The sequence below is a fragment of the Nymphaea colorata genome, unplaced genomic scaffold, assembly GCF_008831285.2.
Source record: "Nymphaea colorata isolate Beijing-Zhang1983 unplaced genomic scaffold, ASM883128v2 scaffold0096, whole genome shotgun sequence".
Classification (NCBI taxonomy): domain Eukaryota; kingdom Viridiplantae; phylum Streptophyta; class Magnoliopsida; order Nymphaeales; family Nymphaeaceae; genus Nymphaea; species Nymphaea colorata.
Window position 1 is genome coordinate 16138 of NW_022204602.1, and position 11001 is coordinate 27138.

The window sequence follows — 11001 nt, forward strand, 5'->3', positions numbered from 1 at the left end:
TCTCGGATTGAGTTCCCGTCCCACCCAAAAGTCCAACCCGAATGAGCCGTGGGAGTGGTTGTCGACGCTTTCTCCGAAGACGCTGATGCCCAGCTTGCCCTTGAGGTAGAGCAGGGTGCTTACCAGGATGGCGACGATGTTGACTGTCGACCACAGTGGCCAAAACTCGCGAGCCAGGTGGCGACCGAGAAGAGCCTGACCGAGGCGAGCTGGGGCAGGACGCCGCCGAAGAGGAGGACGATGGCGATGGTGAGCAGTGTGAGTCTGAATCCGTTGATGGAGTAGGTGAGTTGCGGCCCGCGCTTGGGCTGGGGGTGGCCTTTGACTTGCTTGCTGGGGAGGAGGATGGAGGCAAGGCAAATGTAGGCGTAGTAGGTGAGGTAGGAAGCCACTGCGGAGAGGGTGGGAGTGGCGAGGAAGGTCGAGCGTAGATAGGTAACGATGGGCTCCATATCTATTATATACGAAAGGAAAAATCAAAGCGAACAGAAAGTTGCATCTTTAATAATATGCACAACAATTAAAAAGGCAATTAATATAGTAACATCAAATAGCACCACATGCACCAATAGAACTAGGATTTAAATAAGTAGCTATATAACTTGATTTACTACGTTACAATTATTCCCTTTTTTCTTTGTTTCCCTGGCATATCTTATTCTTTCTTCAGAACCAAAATCATCCTTATGATTCAATATCACTCCCAAGGTGCACTCCATGTTGGCTTTGTATTTCTCGTGGTCTTGCATATGGGCGTGCCACATGAAATGGGCCTTGAGAGTGGGGACGAAGATTTTTCTTGGCCCTCTTTGCTCTTTGTGCATGTAAAGATATTCAACGTATTCATCGTAACAGTCCTAGAAATTGAGCTCCCTGAAATTGGGCCAACGGACAAAGATTCCTGATTGAGACAGGCAGCGAAAAGCCATTCGTGAGTCACTTGGCCTTTCATGTAATATTGTGGATGGATCTTGAAGACCGATCCACTGCGCAAAGCTCCATGCTATTGCGGTCATAGTCAAGATAATTAGTCAGGTATAATCTGACTGCTTGGTCCAATCTTTCCGTCCTTTCCTAAAAAAATTTTTCATCTTTGACGAATCTCATAATCTTTAGATAGTTCTAGAAAAGACTCTCTATTTTGGTTGTGATAACTGGCTCAAAATTTATGCATACTCTCCTTTGACTACTGTTTACTCTCGTGTTCATGCAGCAGTTTCCCATCGAGCTGCAATCAAGTTTATCTTTATAAAAAAGAATATAAATAGGATAAATAGGAAATAAAATAGGTCACCAGTGCTTGGACAAGGCGGATTTTTACTGATAATTTATCCCAAAAGGATAACATGTGTGGCAATATTGTGAATTAGTGTGAGGAATTTAAAAGAATTATGGCTAAATCATGAGAAGAAGCCCTTTAGTGCAGACGGTAGCCCTACTTTCTAACTATTCCCAACCACATTGCCCCTCTTCCTTATTCTCGCCTCCCGCCTACCCGTCACCCTTCAGCGCATCAAAAGCTGCCTCAAACCCATTCTCTGCCAGTTTCTCCACTTAGTCCTTAGCAATGTCCTTGGCCATCTCCTTCACAGCCTCCACCATCGAGTCCTCTTCCTCTTCCTCCTATGCAGTCTCCTCGTTCTTCTTCTCTTTTCCAGGTTTCGGCTTCTCCTATTTTGCATTTGCATTTTGGGTGGTGATTTTGAGTTATCTATTTTCTATGGCTATTTTTGCGCTGGCGAGGCCTTGACCTTCACCTTTTTGGTCTCTTGGGGAGGTGGCTTCGGGATTTTCTTTTCTCTCGAGGGAAGATAGGCAGCCGCACATGTATATAGTTATAATTTTGAAAAAGAATACCTAAATATGGTTTTTTTCTGTGCTTTTCCGGGGTACTTGGGGATGAAGGGTATTGTTGGGATTTTTGCTTGCTTTGTGAAAGTTTGGACACATTTTTAAGATAATTAAAGAGAAGATAGGAATGTTATTTAAATGACTTCTACAAATGAAAACTTATTCCCATAGTTTTTGTCTCATTCATGTTTTTAGCAATATCCCTTCCGAAATTTCATAATTTGTTTATAATGTGGTCCTTAGACATCTTAAAACATATCCATGGAATTCAATTTTTATCCTTTGGGCAAAAAGAAGATTATACGACCTAGATAAACAGCGTGGACCTCTCCTACGAGAAATATAATCATTTTTTGATGATATTTTCATTATTTGCTTGAACTCCTCATTTATAAAAGAATTAACTCGGCTCGATGGCATTATATGAAGAATAAAGGACGCAATCATGCTTCCACCAAACATAATTGTTTAAGCTAGCTTTGACGTTATTGAATTCTAATGGAAGGGTTTTTTCAAGCTTGGCATTGAGATTTCTTTACGCTGATGTGAAGCAGTCGAAGATGCTTAATTATAAGGTTAAAATATAGGAAAATCGAGTTGGGATATACTGGCGAACTTCAGCCTATATTCACGCATAGTTTAGCTCGAAAGTATTCATTCAATACTGTGCCCAAACTTACTGCTGTTTTCCATCTTTGTCGCATGGCATATATTGAGATAGATTGATGTCCCTTCGCTGGATTAGGATGAGATGGGATGCACCTATCCTTTTTATTCATATTTTACTGAGAATTCTATGCTATTTTAACTTCCTAATCCTAATCCATCCCGAACGGCATTCCTCATCATGTGGCTTGCCAATCCTCACCCATTCTTACCACAAATGAGCTCACGATGATGCCATATATCAATAATACGCATCAGCATCATCACTCTTTACCCCTATTCCATTCTATCCCCCGCTAGACTCTCTTCCTATAAAAACATTTAACTCCTAATCCCGATAGCAATGAGCAACAAATCCTGATTCCCTCCCCTCCCTCAATTCCATCATTTTTCCATCAAAAACCTCGCCAATCTTCCACACCCTCTCCAAATCCCCCATTTCATTCTTAAAATCCAATCCCATATAAATTTGGCCTCCCCATGGACGTTATTAATCTTTTGGCAATGTCTATCGAAAAAGGCACCCCCGTGGTCATCGATAACGGCTCAGGAATGTGCAAGGCTGGCTTCTCCGGCAACGACGCCCCCTCCACCTCCTTCCCCGCCATCATCGGATACCCCAAGTATAAACTCGAGATGGCCGGCCTAGGAGGCAAGGATGTTTATGTCGGCGAGGAAGCAATCGCCAAAAAGGGAATCTTGAAATTGCAGTACCCGCTCGAACATGGAGTCGTCAAGAATTGGGACGAAATGACCCAAGTGTGGCATCACTGCTTCTACAACGAACTGAGAGTGAGTCCATAGGACCATCCCACCCTCCTGACCGAAGGTACTCACCCCCTCACCTAGCCCCGCTCAATCCGAAATAAAACAGAGAGAAGATGACAGAGATAATGTTCGAGACATTCAACGTTCCAGCCTACTACCTGTCGATCCAGGCAGTGCTCTCCATGTACGGTTCGGGAAAAACAACCGGAATCGTGCTGGACGCCGGCGACGGAGTGACCCACACGGTGCCCATCTTCGAAGGATACAGCATTTCCCACGCAGTCGACCGCAACAACTTCGCAGGCAGGGATCTCACAGACCATATGGTCAAATTGCTCAATTAAATCGGACTCAATCTCACCTCATCCAGCGAGTGCTAAATCGCTAGGAAAATCAAAGAAGATCTCTGCTACGTTGCCATCGATCCCCAAGCTGAAGGACAAAGTAACCCTCCGTTAATTCAGTCTACAAGGACTCGCACCAGAAGAACTCCACTTACTAGCTTCCCGATGGAAAATTGGTCACGATTGGGAGCCAAAAGTTCCGATGTCCCTAGGCCTTGTTCGACCCGATGCTGGTGGGCAAGTAGATGAAGAGTTTCCCCGAGCTGGTCTACTCCTCCATCCAGAAAACCGACCTGGACATCCGCAAGAACCTATACGAGAACATCGTGCTGAGTGGCGGCACCACCATGTTCCCGGGCCTGGCCGAGCGACTCTCCAAAGAGCTGGTGAAGAGCATCCCCTCAGCGATGAAGGTGAAGGTTATCTCGTCGGAATAGCGCAAGTACTCTGTGTGGATCGGAGGATCCATCCTCTCCTCGCTGTCCACCTTCCAGACCAGCTGGGTCAGCAAACAGGAGTACCAGGAGACTGGCGCTGCCATCGTCCACAGGAAATGCTTCTGATTCATCCCTATCATCACCCTTATTATTCTCATATAACACATATATGCATACATGTAACCTCGATAATTGATGGTACTGATATTATGTGTGTGTGTTGGTGCAAAGTGAATCCGGTGGGAAGTTAGGACAATACATCATCATCATCATGCGTTGTTATCCCTCTTGACGCGCTTGCTGCTCTCCTTGCTGCAGACGAACCTCGCCAGTAAAGATCCAAATTCGTTATCTTGATCCTCGGAACAGTCCCGTGCGCTCTTCACCTTGCTCACCACCTCCTCCAGGATCTAGTTGTACTTTAAACGACTGCCCACCTTGGTCTTGGTGAGGTTCAGCTTCAGAGAGCTGGAGATGTATAACACACCAGTATAGCGGAAGAGGTTAGATTTCTTTTTGTATTTCTTCTTGTAGAACTTGTCGGAGATTATGTGACCCAAACGACAATCGTAGCGATCGATGAGGTGATTCCCACAGTAGATCAGCACTCCTTGGTTGTTCTCCAGGTACTTCTCCTTGTCGCATTCGAAGATGATGCATTTCTCTATCATTTTGTTTCCCATCTTGCCGAGAGAGAGCTCATGAATGACTCCAGTGTTCTTCTGCTTGCGGAGGTAGTCGAGATAGCCCTATGCCGGGATGGGAGTATCATCATTGCTGATGGATACTTTGATCTTTCTTTTCAATTTAGAGTACCTGAGGTAGGCCCTGCAGGAGAAATCGGGGATACTGTTGGTGGAGTATCCTAGCGTTTCCAGCAGCTAGACCTTCTTCTCGTTGTGGTAGATCTTGATGTCGCACTCGGGGTGGCTGTAGAAGATTAGCTAGTAGTAGTAAGCCTTCTAGACCGTTGGAAGGATGTTTAGCTGGAATATCGACAACATGCTGCCCTATCTGCGCGAAAGGAGAAAGTAAGGGTCCTAGATTTGGGAACGTAAGATGTTGTAAATGGTCTGTTTATCTCCAAAGCTCCCCCATGGTACCTTTCCCTGCTCTCCAAATCTTCCACATACGAGTAATGTATGGCACTATCTTCAAAATTAGGCGAAAACCTACTATCAGCCGACAACAGCATCACCCTCCTCTCACTCCCGCCCGCCTCCACATACAGGAAAGTCTTGCCCAACCTCAGCGCCGCCACCTTCATCTGGTGCAGCATCGCAGCCTCCATCGCGTTCTAGTTGCTCTATGTTATGTTCAAAAAAGAAGCAGCAGAGATGTGACGTTTAGAGTTGAATTAGAAGGTCAAAAAGTCAAACTACTCAATGGTCTTGGCTGAGTTGATCTTGATGGAGTCACTACTCAACTCCTCAGCAATTTCTGTGATGATTTCCACCGCTCTAAAGGGGAAGTCGATTTCCCAGGCCAAGTTGTAGTAAAAACCAGTAGACAAGAGAGGGGAACTGCCTGCGTTCACTTTCTTAGTGCCGTTGCTAAGAGTGGGGGAAGATTTGGATTAGGGCTGGCATCGCTAGCAGGACTAGACCACTTGGTGCCTCTCCTCCAGGAACTCCAGCTTGGCCAGTTAGTCAATGACCACATGCTCATCGTTCATGCCTCCGAAGATGAACAACTGGTTGCAGTGCAGAGATATGCTGAATTAGTATCGAGGTGGCATGGAGCCGTACAGAGTCTATATTTCAGTCCAAGCCATCTCCTCCACATCGTAGATCCAAATATCCCCCAGGATCTATCCGGATACTCCGTTGCCACTCTCCGCAGGAAGGCGGCCCTCTCCGCCGTAGAGGAGCAAGAACCTAGGCGAAACGGTGACCATAGCGTGTGCAGTCCGTTTGTGGGGTTTCTTTCCCTTGGTGTGCACCTCCACGAAGCTCATTTCCAGATCGAACTGGTCGATCACAATTTAATACAGGTTGTCGAAGAGAGTTGGGGCTTGTTATCCCGGTCCTTCTCCTCCGAAGGCGAAGATCCTGCGTTCGGAGACGACGACTGCCATCTTGATGCGTTCGGAGGGGGCGTCGGAGACGTTGAGGCGCAGCCACTTGTTGTCCTTGAAGAGGAAGGCGTCGTCAAAGATTTTGTCCTCGAGGATGTCGATACCCCCGAACAGGAATAGGTACTAGTCGTTCATACTGCCCATCATGGCAAGCTCCCTCTACAACGGCACACTCTCATCGCACTAGATGAGTGACCACGTGGCTTGGAGTGGATTAAATTTGAAGAAGTCGTTGGTCGGGTTGGATTGTTGCTGGCTGCCTCCAAAGAAGTATATTTCGTTTTTGAAAAGAGCACAGGCGTGGCTGTTCCGACCCTCGCAGTAATTTTTTCCCTCGATTATTGTCCATTTCATTGTCGACACCTACAAACAATACATTCTCTACAATCAACAACAATATTACGTGATCCTTAAAATCTGTGTCGTTGTCGATGCCTCCCAGGATGTAGAGCTTGCCCTAGTAGGTGATGGCGGAATGCAGATATCTTTTGGAGGGGATGTTGGCTGAGCGCTTGGCCTCGAAGGGAAGGGGAGTCCAGTTGAGCTTGCTGATCAGGAAGGAGGAGTGGCCCTTGCTGAATGTTACATGCTACATCATTTGGGGGTTTGTGGGTGATGTCACTAAATAATTATTACAAAAATCATTTAAATAAGCAAAATATATATAACGGGGTGTCACTGGCCCACCCAACAACACTCCCATCGCTCCATAGCACCCCACCATCCTCTTCTCCCTTTTCTCTCACCATAAATCCCATAAAACTTGGCTCACAGTCACAACAACACTGAGATACAACGCAAAACCATCCATTTACCACATAACAACAGAATACCGGTGCAATTTCAATGGAACTTTGAAGAGAGAAAGAGACAAGGCCCTCTGGCTCGGCGAAGGAATGCCGCCCTTGAGGGATTGATTGTTGGTAGTTTTTGAAAAAATGCCATACTTGCTTGCACAAACTGCCCCTTCTCTCGGCAACCAAGCTCTCCTCCCTCCGTTTCGCCCCTATTTTAATCCGCATCCGTACCGAGTGCAAGAGCAGGCAGGACTTCTCCTGATTGGCAGTTTGTGCATTTCTTCGCGGGGTGGCCGATGCGGATGGTTTCGCAAAACTTACCCATTGTGGCAAACTGCATGTGACATCGACTGGCCTAATCCCCATGAAACGGCGAGTGCTTTTCTAATGGAGTTTTCCGCTGCTGGCGCCCACGCATGCCCACTGGGATTGTATCATTTATTTATTGCGAAATCAGCATGCTAATGCACTCCCGCCCGACCGGTTGATTGAAGGGAGTTTAAAGGGGACGCGGGAGGAAGAAAGGCGTGCATACCTGGTGGAAAAGATGGAGGGCGTTTGAATGAGGGCGGGGAATGTATGTTATGAATATGATTGAAGTGGCGTTAGATGGTAGGTTACTAAAAGCGACGGATGGAGTTGCATCGACCATTACCTCTCCTTATCTTCTGCTTGGGATTGCGTGAGATTGTCAGGATTATCAAGTCACCCAGTAGGGCAAAGTTTAAGCCTTCCCCAGTAAGTAGGCACATTATGATCCTAGCCTCAAATTGAAAGACTTTCTAGCCAACAACTCCCGCCCCCAAAAATGGCAAATCACCAAACTCCTCTCGCAAGTCCGACCCAAAAGTGAAAGGACGGGTCTCTTAACGGTCAACATTAGGAGTGAATCGCGGGAAGATAAAGGCTAGGATACATATACATGCGAGGTGGGGGGGTTTGAAATGGTTTGGCTCGTTGGCGCCTAATTTCAAAAAAGTAGTATGGGCATGCAATCGGCAAAACTTGCCAAATATTAAAATGACAGTTATCACAACCATTATCACCATTATATCATAATACCTCTCCTACCCCCCTCCTCCCTCCCCATTTCCTCTCTTTCCTTTCCCTTCCACTCCAAAACCAAAACAATCCAATTCCCCTCCCCAATTTCCAATCCCTGGGTCGGCTTATCCTTGGTCGTTGGGCAGTTTTCGAGCGTTTTAGTCTGTGACGCGAATATAATAATTCGGAGTTGAAGTATGAAGGGCGAAGTTGAGGTGAACGTTGACGACATAATCTCCACCCTGCTGGAGGTGCGCACCGCCAAGCCAGGCAAACTGGTCAAGCTGAAGGAAAGCGAGATCCTCGGACTCGTTCGCACCGTCAAGACCATCTTCCTCGAACAACCCATGCTTGTTGAGGTTTCGTCTCCCGTGAAGGTGTGTGGCGACATCCACGGGCAATACTACGACATGCTACGATTATTCGAGTACGGGGGGCTTCCTCCCGAGTCCTCCTACCTCTTCCTGGGGGACTACGTCGACCGCGGAAGGCAAGGTCTCTAGACGATCTGCCTGCTGTTCGCCCTGAAGATCAAATACCCCTCGAAGATCTTCATCCTGCGCGGCAACCACGAGTCGGCCTCCATCACCCGCATCTACGGCTTCTACGAGGAGTGTACGAACCCATCTATGTAGGCAAAAGTCGATACAACGTCAAATTGTGGAAGAGCTTCGTCGATTGCTTCAATTGCATGCCCGTCGCCGCACTCATCGAAGACAGAATCCTCTGCATGCACGGCGGTCTATCTCCCGACCTGGCTTCAGTCGACCAGATCAACGCAATCGTGCGTCCCACCGACATCCCCGATACCGGTCTGCTCTGCGACTTGCTCTGGGCCGACCCCTAGGCCTCCGTGAAGATGTGGGGGTAGTCCGAGCGCGGCGTCAGCTTCGTCTTCGGCCAGGAGATAATCTCTGCCTTCCTGCGCAAGAACGAGCTGGACCTCATCTGCAGGGCGCACCAGGTGGTCGAGGACGGCTACTAATTCTTCGCCAAGAAGCAACTGGTGACAGTCTTCTCCGCTCCCAACTACTGCGGAGAGTTCAACAACAGCGGCGCCATGATGCGCATCGAGGAGGACCTGACCTGTTCGTTCCAAGTCCTGCGGCCGGAGGAGAAAATGGGGGTGTTCAAGAACAACCGACCCAAAACGCCCATCAAGAGAGGCGGAGGATGATTTTTAATATTCTGATCTGCCCCCATATATAATCACCCACTACCACCCCGCATGGAAAAGGAGGAACTGAAGGTCTATCTTGTCTGCCTCAATCCGCACTGCCTCAAGGACAAGTAACGCTGCCTCACCACGTCCAACATGCACTCGCATCCCAAGGAGTGCGTGGAGTTTTATTACCCCGCCGAGGAGATCATCGCAAACCACTGGACCAAACTGGACAAGTACCCCGTCGACAACCTCGGCATCGCCGCCAAGAGGAAGTTCACCGTCGAGAACGAGCGGAGCTATCTGAGCGTAGCCATTTAAAACCTGAGGCAAAAGTTCGAAGCCGCCCTCAAAGAACTCGAAAACAAGATACTCCAACTCTACCCGGAGAAGGAGTTCATGCGGTCGTATGTGAACGTGTACAACCTGGAGAAGGTGAGCGAGTGCCTCAAGTTGAGGAAAAGCCCCACCTACATCAGCGGGCTAATCAGCGACAACTTCTCAGCGCACAACTACCACGTCCTGATGCGCATCAACGAGAGCTACGACGACCTGCGCAACACCATCGACTCCCTCAACGGCAAAGTACTCGCCAATTTCGAAGCAGTCCTCAACAAGCACCGCCCGGCGAGCCTGCCCGCCACCGGCAAGAAGGTACTCCACCGCAAACTCAACTACGGCATCTTCAAGAGCAAGTTCATCGCCAGCTCCAAGATCGAGTTCAACAAGGCCGTCGTCACCTTCCCCAAAATACCCAACATCGCCAGCTTCCTCCCCTGGATCTACACCGACAAGTTCTTCACAGAGGGCACCCACGAGTTCAAAATCAGCTCCCTCAAGTACCCCATGGTCCAAAACACCGGATTCACTGTCCTTGAGGAACACGACATCGACACCTACCCCTATACCAACTTCAAGAGCCTGTTCAGCAGGGAGGGAAAGGGATTCAAGCTGGTCCAGGGAGAGTAGATCGACCAGTTCATATCCCAAACCACAGTGGTGGTGCTCAGGTTGGAACTGGGACCCTCTCCAAGGGCGGTCCTGCACGATTCATAGATGAAATGCTGCTACGAGTGCGCACTGAGGGAGCAGACAACGTACAGGATGGGAGTGTACGGGTGCGGATGGGCCATGGAGATAATCTAACTCAACTGATCCTGATTTGCATGTGCATTACTCCCAAAATCTTGCTGGATACCGTTACCCAGTATCGCTTTATTCGGGTTGATTATGATGGGTTCCATCCTTACTTGTAACGCTGATCAATAATAACGGGAGGGGGATCATTTCCAGGTGATGAAGGAGAGCACCATGTTCCACAGCAGGCCGACGAAGTTGGCGAAGAGCACCTGGTACTGCACGGGCATGAACCAGAAGTTGATGGTACTTGCGATCGGCCAGATCTTCCAGTTACTTATCATCGTCTCCTCGATCTTCTCCCGCCACACCTGCACCCCCTTCGAGAAGGACTTCAAGTCACGGTCTATGATCATCTGATTCACTGGGAAAAAACCAGTCATCAGGATGGGGGCGAAGAGCAATTGGTCGAAGGCCATCGAACCTAACACCTTCACAGTCTTGCTGACCGCTGGGAAGATGGCAGCCTGCACTCGCGGCAGCAACTTGCAGTACCAGAGGTGCAGGGCAGGAGCGATGTAGCTGGAGCCGATGAGGAAGAAGTCGAGATTGCGCTTCCAGTTGAACTCCTTCTTTTCGAAGACTAAGTAGGGTGGGGGGTACTATTTTGAGTGAGCGCGTCTCCGAGACTGAAGAGGGAGCCGCTGGTGAGGACTTTGGTGGGGATGGGGTATCGTTCTAGGAGGGAGTTGTAGAGTTTGGACATGCGACAACAATG

At 48.3% G+C, this 11001-nt stretch overlaps 2 pseudogenes; both read left to right on the plus strand.

Annotated features, from left to right (window-relative positions):
• The first annotated feature begins 246 nt into the window (after positions 1-246).
• On the plus strand, positions 247-9161 carry LOC116268076 (uncharacterized; annotated as a pseudogene).
• On the plus strand, positions 3022-4192 carry LOC116268075 (actin-85C-like; annotated as a pseudogene).
• Positions 9162-11001: the final 1840 nt, after the last annotated feature.